The 12,500-nt window shown below is 45.0% G+C and overlaps 1 protein-coding gene and 1 long non-coding RNA gene across 3 annotated transcripts in view; one reads left to right on the top strand and one right to left on the bottom strand.

Annotated features, from left to right (window-relative positions):
- Positions 1-12,500, top strand: part of LOC126996235 (cytospin-A-like) — a 141,786-nt gene that overhangs the window by 28,805 nt on the left and 100,481 nt on the right. For both annotated transcript variants that reach the window (XM_050856600.1, XM_050856602.1), the window contains exon 3: positions 11,433-11,497. The gene's annotated coding sequence lies outside the window, so the exon portion shown is untranslated. The remainder of the gene's footprint in view (positions 1-11,432; positions 11,498-12,500) is intronic.
- On the bottom strand, positions 10,158-11,498 carry LOC126996239 (uncharacterized). The gene is made up of 3 exons (XR_007751120.1): positions 11,409-11,498; positions 10,437-11,288; positions 10,158-10,284 (listed from the first exon to the last, which is right to left on the bottom strand). It is a non-coding gene; the product is annotated as an uncharacterized LOC126996239 (long non-coding RNA).

Genomic DNA, 12,500 nt, shown 5'->3' with positions numbered 1-12,500 from the left:
GAATGTTATTGAGGACCTGACACTTTTTTTATGTATGTGTGTGTGTTTGTGTGTGTGTGTGTGTGTGTGTGTACGTACCGGCGTGGGCGTGTGCGTGCGTTTGTGCGTGCCGGTGCTTGTTTGGAGAGCCGTGTTACCTGTGCGGGGTCGCGATGAGGCGGGACAGGTGTGGCCAGGTGATGGCCGACCATTAATTATTGATGACCAAACTCATCCCCCCTCACCCCCTTACCCCTTACCCTTCACCCCCCTTACCCCTTACCCTTCTCTTATCCCCCTTTCACTTACCTATTACCTCCAACTTCCACTCCTTCCCTCTTCTGCTGTTGTTTGTTCTTCCTTTGTGTTCCTTTGTGTTCCCTTTCTTCCCCCTTGCAAACTCACCCCCCATCACCCCCTTACCCCTTACCCTTCTCTTATCCCCCTTTCACTTTAGTATTACCTCCAACCTCCTCTCCTTCCCTCTTCTGCTGTTGTTTGTGCTCCCTTTGTGATCCTTTGTGCTCCATTTCTTCCCCCTTGCAAACTCTCCTCCCCCTTTCCTTCTTCTGCTGTTGTTTGTTCTTCCTTTGTGTTTCTTTGTGCTCCATTTCTTCCCCCTTGCAAACTCTCCTCCCCCTTTCATTCTTCTGCTGTTGTTTGTGCTCCCTTTGTGATCCTTTGTGCTCCATTTCTTCCCCCTTGCAAACTCTCCTCCCTCTTTCATTCTTCTGCTGTTGTTTGTGCTCCCTTTGTGATCCTTTGTGCTCCATTTCTTCCCCCTTGCAAACTCTCCTCCCCCTTTCATTCTTCTGCTGTTGTTTGTTCTTCCTTTGTGATCCTTTGTGCTCCATTTCTTCCCCCTTGCAAACTCTCCTCCCCCTTTCCTTCTTCTGCTGTTGTTTGTTCTTCCTTTGTGTTTCTTTGTGCTCCATTTCTTCACCCTTGCAAACTCTCCTCCCCCTTTCATTCTTCTGCTGTTGTTTGTTCTTCCTTTGTGATCCTTTGTGCTCCATTTCTTCCCCCTTGCAAACTCTCCTCCCCCTTTCATTCTTCTGCTGTTTGTTCTTTCTTTGTGTTCGTTTGTGTTCCCTTTCTTCCCCCTTATCAAACCTCCTCCCCCTTACCTCCTCTTACCTCCTCTTACCTTCCTCTTACCTCTTGCCTCCCACTTCCCTTCCCTCCATTTTCCTTCCCTTCCTCCTCCCCTTTTTCTTCCTCTCCACCCTCTTTACCCTTCTCTTCCCCTTCCCTTCACTTACCTAAATTGCTTCCCTCTTCCCCTCCTTCCCTTCCTTCCCCCTTCCCCTCCTTCCCTTCTTTCCCCCTTCCCCTCCTTCCCTTCCCTCCCCCTTCCCCTCCTTCCCTTCCTTCCCCCTTCCTCTCCTTCCCTTCCTTCCCCCTTCTCCTCCTTCCCTTCCCTCCCCCTTCCCCTCCTTCCCTTCCTTCCCTCCTTCCCCCTTCCCCTCTTCCCCTTCTCCTCCCTTTTACCTATCCTGCTCTTCTTCCTCTTTAATCACCCCTTCCTCTCCCCTCCTCCTCCTCCTCCTCCTCCTCCCTTTCACTTATACCTATTGTTTCCCTCTTCCTTTCCTTTTCCTTCTTCCCCCTTCCCTTTAATTCCTCCTCCTCCTCCTCCTCCTCCTCCTCCTCCTCCCTTTCACTTACCTATTGCTCCCCTCTTCCCCTCCTTTCCCTTCTTCCTCCCTTCCCTTTTACTTCCTCTTCCCCCCTTCACCTCCTCCTCCTCCTCCTCCTCCTACTCCTCCTCCTCCTCCTCCTCCTCCTCCCTTTCACTTATACCTATTGTTTCTCTCTTCCTTTCCCTTCGTCCTCCCTTCCCTTTTACTTCCTCTTCCCCCCTCCTCCTCCTCCTCCTCCTCCTCCTCCTCCTCCTCCTCCTCCTCCTCCCTTTCACTTATACCTATTGTTTCCCTCTTCCCCTCCTTCCCCCTCTTCCTTCCCTTTTATAAGAACATAAGAACATAAGAACGCAGGAGTCTACAAGAGGCCGGTAGGCCTGTACGAGGCAGCTCCTTTGACCCTAAGCTCCCGTGTATCTAACCCCACCTAATATCGCTGTCCATGAATTTATCTAGTCTATTTTTGAATGTGACAATTGTATTGGCACTCACCACATGACTGCTAAGCCTATTCCACTCATCCACCACCCTGTTAGTAAACCAATTTTTGCCTATGTCCCTGTTGAATCTGAATTTATCCAGTTTAAACCCATTACTACGTGTCCTACCCGGCTCTCTTACCAACAAAACCTTATGAATGTCTCCCTTATTAAAGCCCTTCATCCATTTATAAACCTCGATCATGTCTCCACGCACCCTTCGCCTTTGTAGAGAATGCAAGTTTAACTGTTTGAGTCTTTCCCTTACCTATTATCTTATTACCCATTTACCTTATACTTTCCTCTTTAATGTCCCCTCCTTCCTCCCTTGACACCTATTCCCTCCCTTTCCCCACTTCCCCTCCTCCCTTCCTTCTTTTTCCTCTTTATCCTACTCTGCTCCCTTTCCCTTCTTTTCCTCCGGCCATTCCTCTCTCTCTCCTCTCTCCAATTCTCTCTATTTTTGCCTCCATCTCTCCCCTTCTTCCTGTTTTGCCTCCACTTCCTGTTTCCTCCCACCCTCCTTCCGTTTCCCTCTTTCTCTCTCTCTCTCTCTCTCTCTCTCTCTCTCTCTCTCTCTCTCTCTCTCTCTCTCTCTCTCTCTCTCTCTCTCTCTCTCTGTTTATCTGTCTATCTATCTTTCCATCTATCTGTCTGCTTCACCGCCTTTCCTCCGAAAGTTAAGGGTAGTAATTTCCTTTTATTCCTCTCTTTACTGTAAAATTTCCATGTCCCTTTCTTCCTTAAAGGCACATGGTGTTCTCGTCTAACTGTTTCCTGCCGGCACGTTGCCGGAGGGAGAGGTGGGTGGGGAGGAGCCTTCATCTATCCTGTCCTGTCCTACCACACGTAGATCACTGGTAGTAGTGGTAGTAAACAGACACCCTCGCCATAGACCGATAGGTCTTCTGGTGTCTGTTCTTCCTATGTATTCCTCCTCCTCCTCCTCCTCCTCCATCCTCATTGCCTCTCTCCTCATGGCTCATTCCTCCTCCGTCCCTCCTCCTCTCTTGCATTTTCCTCTCACCTCGCTCCCTCCTCCTCCTCCTCCTCCTCCTCCTCCTCCTCCTCCTCCCTCACCCTTCCTAGAGCTCTCCCAGACATTCAGGGACCAGCGACACACACACACACACACACACACACACACACACACACACACACACACACACACACACACACACTCTCTCTCTCTCTCTCTCTCTCTCTCTCTCTCTCTCTCTCTCTCTCTCTCTCTCTCTCTCTCTCTCTCTCTCTCTCTCTCTCTCTCTCTCTCTCTCTCTCTCTCTCTCTCTCTCTCTCTCAAATCTGTGCAGCATCCAACCCCTTTATCCTCCCGGCCGTAACATCACCTAAGCCTGGCAAGCCGCGTAGGGATACTGCTCTAACAACACCCTCAGCGTCCACCTGGTTGTCCCATGTCACATTACCAACGGAGTACCCAGCGTCAGAGGGCCACTATAAAACCCTGTTGAGATGAAATAGTAAGGGGGAGTGGGAGAGGTCCATTTTGGGATATTTGTTGCCCCTCCTCTCAGTCCCTCCACCTGTATAATCTTCTACAGTAGCTATCTAACCCTCTTTCTAGTTTTCTCATTGCTTTAACTTTCCTTCGTGTGGTCTCCGGTGTTTGTGTGCTGCTGGAGTGGGAGCGCACAGTGCCAGCCTTCCTTCCTTCCTGCCTGATTTGTCTCTTATAATAGTAACTGCCGGGCCCCCATCACTGACACCCTGCTCGCCCGCCGCCCACAAATAGCAGCCATACCCAGCAGCTTCCTCCTCCTCCTCCTCCTCTTCCTCCTCCTCCTCTTCCTTCTCCTTTTCCTTTTGGTTTATTTATTTGCATGTTGGAATTTTTCACCCATATTGCTTTTGAGATTAAATAAACTATAGAAGTATTATTATTATTATTATTATTATTATTATTATTATTATTATTATTATTATTATTATTATTATTGTTGTTGTTATTGTTATTATTATATCACAAAAACACATATACAAGCAAATTATTTTACTATTGATGCTACTACTACTACTACTACTACTACTACTACTACTACTACTACTACTACTACTAACACACACACACACACACACACACACACACACACACACACACACACACACACAGACATTACCCCTTGTCATAGATTTACCGTCCTATCAAGCGATGACCAAATACTATCATTAGCATCTATTATATCTACCTTTCTCCTCCTCTGTAACGCGCACACACACACACACACACACACACACACACACACGCACACGCGGGTAGGCCCATCTCCCACCTGTTTATCATTTATCATTGGCATTATCTTGATGTGAAGGAGGACGGTGATAAGGGTTCCAACGCAGCCTCTTGAGTACTAATATTGGTGGTGGTGATGGTGGTGGTGATGGTGGTAGTGATGGTTGGGGTTGGGGTGGTAGTGGTGATGGTGGTGGTGGTAGTAGTAGTGGTAGTAGTAGTGGTAATTTCTCAGTCAAATCTCTCCCTTCTTTCCTCTTCTCTCTCTCTCTCTCTCTCTCTCTCTCTCTCTCTCTCTCTCTCTCTCTCTCTCTCACTCATTCACTCACGCGCGGGGGTTTAAATGGCCTGCTTTGCCCTTTAAATAGCCAGTGTAGCCATTTAAATAACAGCTTAAGACCATATTTTTTTGTTCCATCAGCTATCTACAATATAACATTTTATCTTGAAGTACTTTGCGGAGATTGGAATTTTTCACCCCAAGACGACGAACATCCCAGCAAATGCCCGCCTTACTTTTGTCTCCTTTTTTTTAAGTGCAGCGCTGAGTGGGGTCTCGATTTTCTGTTTTGTTATGTCCTGCCTCGACCTCTCCTCCTCCTCCCCCTTACTCTCAGACGAGGAGGAGGAGGAGGAGGAGGAGGAGGAGGAGGAGGAGGACAATGATGAGAGAGAGAAGGACTACGAGGACGATGATGAAGTTCAGGATGATGATTAGGTTGAGGAGGTTGAGGATGAGAGAGAGAGAGGAGGAGGTAGATGAGGTGGACTTTTCTAATGTTCTCTGTTCCCTTCTCTGCTCTTACAACAACAACAACAACAAAAATCGACTGTCCTTCTTCATCTCACCTTACTGTTATTCTCTTCCCTCCCGCCGCGGCCTGAGTGTATCATGTGTGTCTCTCACGTTCATCTTTGCTCGCCTATCGCGTTTTAACACTATTCGCTTTCCTTGTTTTGATTATCGGTAACTTCTGAGGTGAATGTAAACGACTGTCCTGTCTTCTCTCTCCTTCCTCGGTGATTGGACGGGCTGGGCGGTGGGGGGGAGGGGAGGGGGGGAGACTTATACGAGGAATCATCTCTTTCCAAAAAAACGCTCATCATCTTCCTCTTTCTTATACTGAAGTGAGTCACAAGGCGGCGGCGGGGAGGTAACTTATACAAGGAATCATCTCTTTCCAAAAAAACGCTCGTTATCTACCTCATTCTGATACTGAAGTGAGTCACAAGGCGGCGGCGGGGAGGTAAAACTTATACGAGGAATCATCGCTTGCCTTAAATATCACATTATCTTCCTTTTTCTGATGTTAAAGTGAGTCACAGGGAATGCTTCTGTCTGTCTGTCCGTCTGTCCGTCTGTCTGTCTGTCTGTCCGTCTATCAGTCTGTCTGTCTGTCCGTCTATCTGTCTGTCTGTCTGTCCGTCTATCTGTCTGTCTGTCCGTCTGTCTGTCCGTCTGTCTGTCTGTCTGTCTGTCTGTCTGTCTGGTTCTACTAAATAAAAGATAAAAACAAACAGCCTTGAGGAAGATGACTAATGCTAATCAGATAGCTACCGAGGCCGAGAGAGAGAGAGAGAGAGAGAGAGAGAGAGAGAGAGAGATTGATTGATTATAATGGATGTAATTTACTTTTTGTTTGTTTCTTTGTCTCAATAAAAATTTCCCTACGTACGTTTAGAGAAGGTTAGGAGGAGGAGGAGGAGAAGGAGAAATAGGAAAGAAACAATAAAAAGGAGAATAAAAGAAAGGATAAAAAAAGAAAAATATGGAGGAGACGAAGATAAAGAGAGGAAGAAGAAAGAAGAAAGAAAAATACGAAAAAGAAAACGAGGAAGAACAGAAACGGGAAATCGAAGAAGAAGAAGAAAAGATGATGATGATGATGAGGAGGAGGAAGAGGAGGGCAAATATACCTGTCCACATAATTAATAAGTGCTTAGAATGTTTACCTGAGACTTTGAACCAGGCATTGATTTTTCTCGATGACTTACTGATAAAGATGAAGTGATCAATAGAGGGGAAGATAAGTGGGGTGGTGGTGGTGGTGGTGATGCAGGAGTATGTAGGAGTGGTGTTGACGGTAGTGTAAGGAAGGAGGTGAGATGGTGATAGGGGTGGTGGTTGGTAGTGGTGTTGAAGATACAGTGGTGATGGGAGTTGAGAGCAGAATTGGTGGTGATGGTGGTGGAGGTGTTGGTGGTGATGCAGGAGTATATAGGAGTGGTGTTGGTGGTAGTGTAAGGAAGGAGAGATGGTGATGGTGGTAATGGTGTTAGTAGTGGTGTTGAAGAGACAGTGATGATGGGAGTTGAGAGAGAGCAGAAGTGGTGATGGTGGTGGAGGTGTTGGTGGTGATGAGAAGAGACGAAAAAATAAAATAAAAAAGAAGCAAAAAAGCGAATAATGATTAAGAGAAAGGAAAAAAAATAAGAAAGGGAAGACAAAGAAAGGAAGAAAAAAAAGAAGAAAAATAAAGTTTGAGAAGGAGGAAGAGGAAAAACGAGAAAGAGATAAGGAGGGGGAGGAAGAAGAAGAAGAAGAAGAAGAAGAAGAAGAAGAAGAAGAAGAAGACGTGTATTTGGATAGGATATAGATAGATAGATAGATAGATAGATAGAAATGTGTAGGAAGGTAAGTTGGTGAATAGTTAGATAGATAGATAGATAGATAGGTAGATTAGAAGGTGAATGAACAGGGTATAGGGTAGGTGGGTAAGGGGTGGGTAGGTGGGTAGGTGGGTAAGGCTGTTCCACCTGGCTGCGTAGTAATGAGTTTTTGCACACCTTGGCGGCCCAGGTGACGCTTGGCAATGCAGATGGCGCGCTGGCTGTTCGACTGTCCTCCGCCTTCTCCTCCTCCTCCTCCTCCTCCTCCTCCTCCTCCTCCTTCTCCTCCTACATTCACTCCTTTTCTTCTTCTTCTCCTTCTCTTCTTCTTTTTCTCTTCTTGTTCTTGTTCTTGTTCTTCTTTTTCTTCTTTTCTCTCTTCTTTTTCTTCTTCTTCTTCGTTATCTTCCTCATTATCATCGTTGGCCTCGTCCTCCTCCTCCTCCTCCTCTTCCTTGTCCTCTTTGCCTCTTATCGTTTTCCTCCTCCTCCTCCTCCTCCTCCTCCTCCTCCCCCGTGGTGGTGATGATGGTGGTGGTGGCGGTGGTGGTGTGTCATTATCATCTGTAATTGGTGGTGTTCTTGATATGATTCATTGTTGTTTGTTGTTTTTGTTGTTGTTGTTGTTGTTGTTGTTGTTGTTGTTGTTGTTGTTGGTGGTTGTGGTGGAAGTGGTGGTGGTTCTTCATCTTCCATCTTATACTTCTCCTCCTCCTCCTCCTCCTCCTCTTCCTCCTCCTCCTCCCCCTCCTCCTTTCCGCCCTCTTAATATGACCTTAATTGGATGACCCGTGACCTTAATGCGCTACGAGGTCACACTAATGGGCCACGGGTTGGTCAATACCACGTGACTGGCTGATCAGCTGACCTCGTGAGCGCGCAAGTCACAAAAACAATGACAGCAAGAGTTTATTTTTTTTCCTTTATATTATTTGGTTCACGAGGAAGAGGAGGAGGAGGAGGAGGAGGAGGAGGGGGAGAAGGAAGAGGAAGAAGGGAAGGGAGAGGATGAAGGTCTGTCTGTCTGTCTGTCTGTTTATCAGTTTATCTTCCTACCTATCTGTCTGTCTGTCTGTCTGTCTGTATGTATATATGTATGGATGGATGGATGGATGGATTCTCTCTCTCTCTCTCTCTCTCTCTCTCTCTCTCTCTCTCTCTCTCTCTCTTTTCTCCTTTTTTCTCCCCCTCTCTCCCTCTCCCTCCCTCCCTACACATAACAACAGACTCACACCTCCACGCCTCGAAACATCAAAATTCTCGCCACCTCTCCAAGAACACGTTTTGGCCTTAATTTGCGTGGAGAGAGAGAGAGAGAGAGAGAGAGAGAGAGAGAGAGAGAGAGAGAGAGAGAGAGAGACACACACACACACACACACACACACACACACACAGACACACACCTTCCCACACACACACACAAACACAGCCTCTTATCGCACACTATTATTGTAACTTTTTCATGTCCTTCCCAGACCAACAATTATACACTCAGACACTCACCTTTTATTACTGTTATCAGCTGGGTCCATTGTGTCCCAGGAATCAGCATTAGACAGTCAGCATTGTCAGCCAGACGTCAGCACTAACAGCATACCACACTACCTGGAGGATATTGTTGGAGAGAGAGAGAGAGAGAGAGAGAGAGAGAGAGAGAGACGAGAGAGAGACAGACAGAAAATGGATGCAGTGTTAAGTGATAAATGTCTCTGTCTGTCTGTCTATACCAATATATCATCATTATTATCATTATTATTTTTTTCTTTATATACCGGTAACTATTTTAAGTCCATATTCTTGAACGTCAAGGTGCCTCAGTTCGTCTCCTTATAAAAGCCTTTCGTAGAAGTAGCTGGGGTTTCCATGGACCGTTTTGTGATCCTGGTGATAGTTTTACCAGACTTTTGCATCTTGAGCGGGAAAATCACCCACGAAAACCCGGTGAATCTTCTCTGTGGCCTTTGGAAATAGTCGTAGTGGAAGCCCGAGACGTTTAATGAACTCTTGCACAAGGGTTTTGGACACTATAAGGATGAAGGAATGAAGATGCTGGTTAACTCTTGCACAAGGGGTTTGGATACTATAAGGATGAAGGAATGAAGATGCTGGTTAGCTCTTGCACAAGGGGTTTGGATACTATAAGGATCAAAAAATGAAGATGCTGGTTAACTCTTGCACAAGGGGTTTGGATACTATAAGGATGAAGGAATGAAGATGCTGGTTAACTCTTGCACAAGGGGTTTGGACACTATAAGGATGAAGGAATGAAGATGCTGGTTAACTCTTGCACAAGGGTTTGGACACTATAAGGATGAAGGAATGAAGGTGCTGGTTAACTCTTGCACAAGGGTTTGGACACTATAAGGATGAAGGAATGAAGGTGCTGGTTAACTCTTGCACAAGGGGTTTGGATACTATTAAAAATGAAGGAATGATTAAAAGCATATCCCAAAGGCCTTTTCCAACATCTTCCAGCTCTCTCTGATGTTAGTGTACTCCATCTCCCATCTCTTTAACATTTTCGAACTCCCTCTGATGTGTACTCCATCCTTCCTATCTCTTCTTCTCTCCATCTCTTCAACATTTTCGAACTCCCTCTGATGTTAGTGTACTCCATCCTTCCTATCTCTTCTTCTCTCCATCTCTTCAACATTTTCAAACTCCCTCTGATGTTAGTGTACTCCATCCTTCCTATCTCTTCTTCTCTCCATCTCTTCAACATTTTCAAACTCCCTCTGATGTTAGTGTACTCCATCCTTCCTATCTCTTCTTCTCTCCATCTCTTCAACATTTTAAAACTCACTCTGATGTTAGTGTACTCCATCCTTCCGGTATCTCTTCTTCTCTCCATCTCTTCAACATTTTCAAACTCCCTCTGATGTTAGTGTACTCCATCCTTCCTATCTCTTCTTCTCTCCATCTCTTCAACATTTTCAAACTCCCTCTGATGTTAGTGTACTCCATCCTTCCTATCTCTTCTTCTCTCCATCTCTTCAACATTTTCGAACTCCCTCTGATGTTAGTGTACTCCATCCTTCCTATCTCTTCTTCTCTCCATCTCTTCAACATTTTCAAACTCCCTCTGATGTTAGTGTACTCCATCTCCCATCTCTTCTTCTCTCCATCTCTTTAACATTTTCGAACTCCCTCTGATGTGTACTCCATCCTTCCTATCTCTTCTTCTCTCCATCTCTTCACATATTTGCGAGTGAGAGGCGCTTAATATCAGGAGTCCGTAAGTCATCGATGGTCCATGTTATTATCAGTCTTTTCATCCTTATTTCTCTTTCCTAAGCTTTCTCTCTAAGTCAGTCACACTCACCTAACAGCCTTTTCATCCTCTCTTCACATATTTGCGAGTGAGAGGCGCTTAATATCAGGAGTCCGTAAGTCATCGATGGTCCATGTTATTATCAGTCTTTTCATCCTCTGTTTCTCTTTCCTAAGCTTTCTCTTCAAGTCAATCACACTCACCTAACAGCCTTTTCATCCTCTCTTCACATATTTGCGAGTGAGAGACGTTTAATATCAGGAGTCCGTAAGTCATCGATGGTCCATGTTATTATCAGTCTTTTCCTCCTTATTTCTCTTTCCTAAGCTTTCTCTCTAAGTCAGTCACACTCACCTAACAGCCTTTTCATCCTCTCTTCACATATTTGCGAGTGAGAGACGTTTAATATTAGGAGTCTATAAGTCATTGATGGTCCATATTATTATCAGTCTTTTCATCCTTATTCCTCTTTCCTAAGTTTTCTAAGTCAACCACACTCGCCTAACCTAACTTAACCTAACCTTTCTTTTCGCCTTTACAGATATCTTTCGTTTCTTTTCTTCCTTTCTTCACAATATGTTTTAATCACTTTCCAGTCCATTATACTCGTTTCTCGTCTCTCGATCTTATATTCAGTGTTTTCCTCCTTATTTCTCTTTCATAAGCTTTCTCTCTAAGTCATCCATGCTCACTTAACAGCCTCTCTTCCTCTCTTCACGAACTTCTCTCTCTATGTTACACTCGGTCTTTTTCTCCCTATTCCTCTTTCCTAAGCTTTCTAAGTCAACCACACTCGCCTAACCCAACCTAACCTAACCTTTCTTTTCGCCTTTTCAGATATCTTGCCTCTCCATGTTATAATCAGTTTTTTACTTTCCTTTTCTCTTTCCTAAGCTGTCTATGTCAACCTCACTCACCTAACCTAACCTAACCTAACCTTTCTTCCCCCCTTCACAGATATCTTGTCTCTATGTTATAATCAGTCTTTTCCTTCTCATTCCTCTTTCCTAAGCTTTCTAAGTCAACCACACTCACCTAACCTAACCTAACCTAACCTAACCTTTCTCCCCCCCTTCACAGATATCTTTTCTCTATGTTACAATCAGTCTTTTCCTCATTCCTCTTTCCTAAGCTTTCTAAGTCAACCACACTCACCTAACCTAACCTAACCTAACATCCTTTCTCTCTCCTCTTTGCAGATTCGCGAGTGAGAGACGGAAAGCGAGGGAGAGGGAGAGAGAGAGTCCGTCCCTGCCACAATAAGGTGAGTACAACAGCCTCCTCTTCCTCCATACCTTCGTTTTTCTGTTTACTTTTTGTGTGTGTGAGCGAGCGGCCGCCAGGTGTGTTGAGGGCAGGTGAGCGAGTGTGATTAATGGGTCCGCCGGTGTGTTTTAAAGGGTGATTAATTGGCGTCCGAGAAAGCTTTTAGGGTTTAGTGATTAAATATATATACGTCTTGGTTTTGTTTTAATAATGAGCTTGTTTTTCTGATGGGTTATCACTGCCATCTCATCATTATTATTCTATATCATTAGACGTCCCAGTTTTCATTATAATAAGGAGTTGTTTGTTGAGGGTTATCGCTAGCTCTTCTTCTTCTTCTTCTTCTTATTATTATTATATTTCTTCTTCTTATTATTATTATTTCGTATTTCCTGATAATTTGGTACGTGGTATATTTGAGTGTGTGTTAAAATAAGATTTGGGGCCTTAGAGTTTAACTTAGGGTGATATTTTTCAACATTTCCGCCTCCAAGCACACACATTTGACAAGGCTTTCGTATAGGAGTTGTGGGGGCATTTCCAGGGGTAGCTTTATGCCCCTGGTGATGGTAGTGTGACCCTTCCATTTCGTCGCCCAAACACTCATATTTGACAAGGATTTCGTATAGGAGTTGTTGCAGGGGCTTTTCCAGGGGTAGTTTTATGTCCCTGGTGGTGATAGTATGACCCTTCCTCATATTCTTAATTAAACATATCGACGCCCAAGCACATATGTGGCAAGGCTTTCGTATAGGAGTTGTTGTGAGGCATTTCCAGGGGTAGTTTTATGACCCTGGTGGTGGTAGTGTGACCCTTCTTCTATACCGCGAACCTAAAAAATACTCATTAGAACCCGATTGATCTCTTTTATGGGCTTTGGAAATTGTTTATATGAGAGAGAAGAGAAAGAGAGAAGAGGAGAGGAGAGGAGAGATGAGGAGAGATGAGGAGAGAGGAGACGAGACGAGACGAGACGAGACGAGACGAGACGAGACGAGACG

The sequence above is a fragment of the Eriocheir sinensis genome, chromosome 9 (assembly GCF_024679095.1).
Source record: "Eriocheir sinensis breed Jianghai 21 chromosome 9, ASM2467909v1, whole genome shotgun sequence".
Lineage (NCBI taxonomy): Eukaryota > Metazoa > Arthropoda > Malacostraca > Decapoda > Varunidae > Eriocheir > Eriocheir sinensis.
The sequence above is the reverse complement of the archived record's forward strand: the minus strand, read 5'-3'. Positions and strand labels throughout refer to the sequence as shown.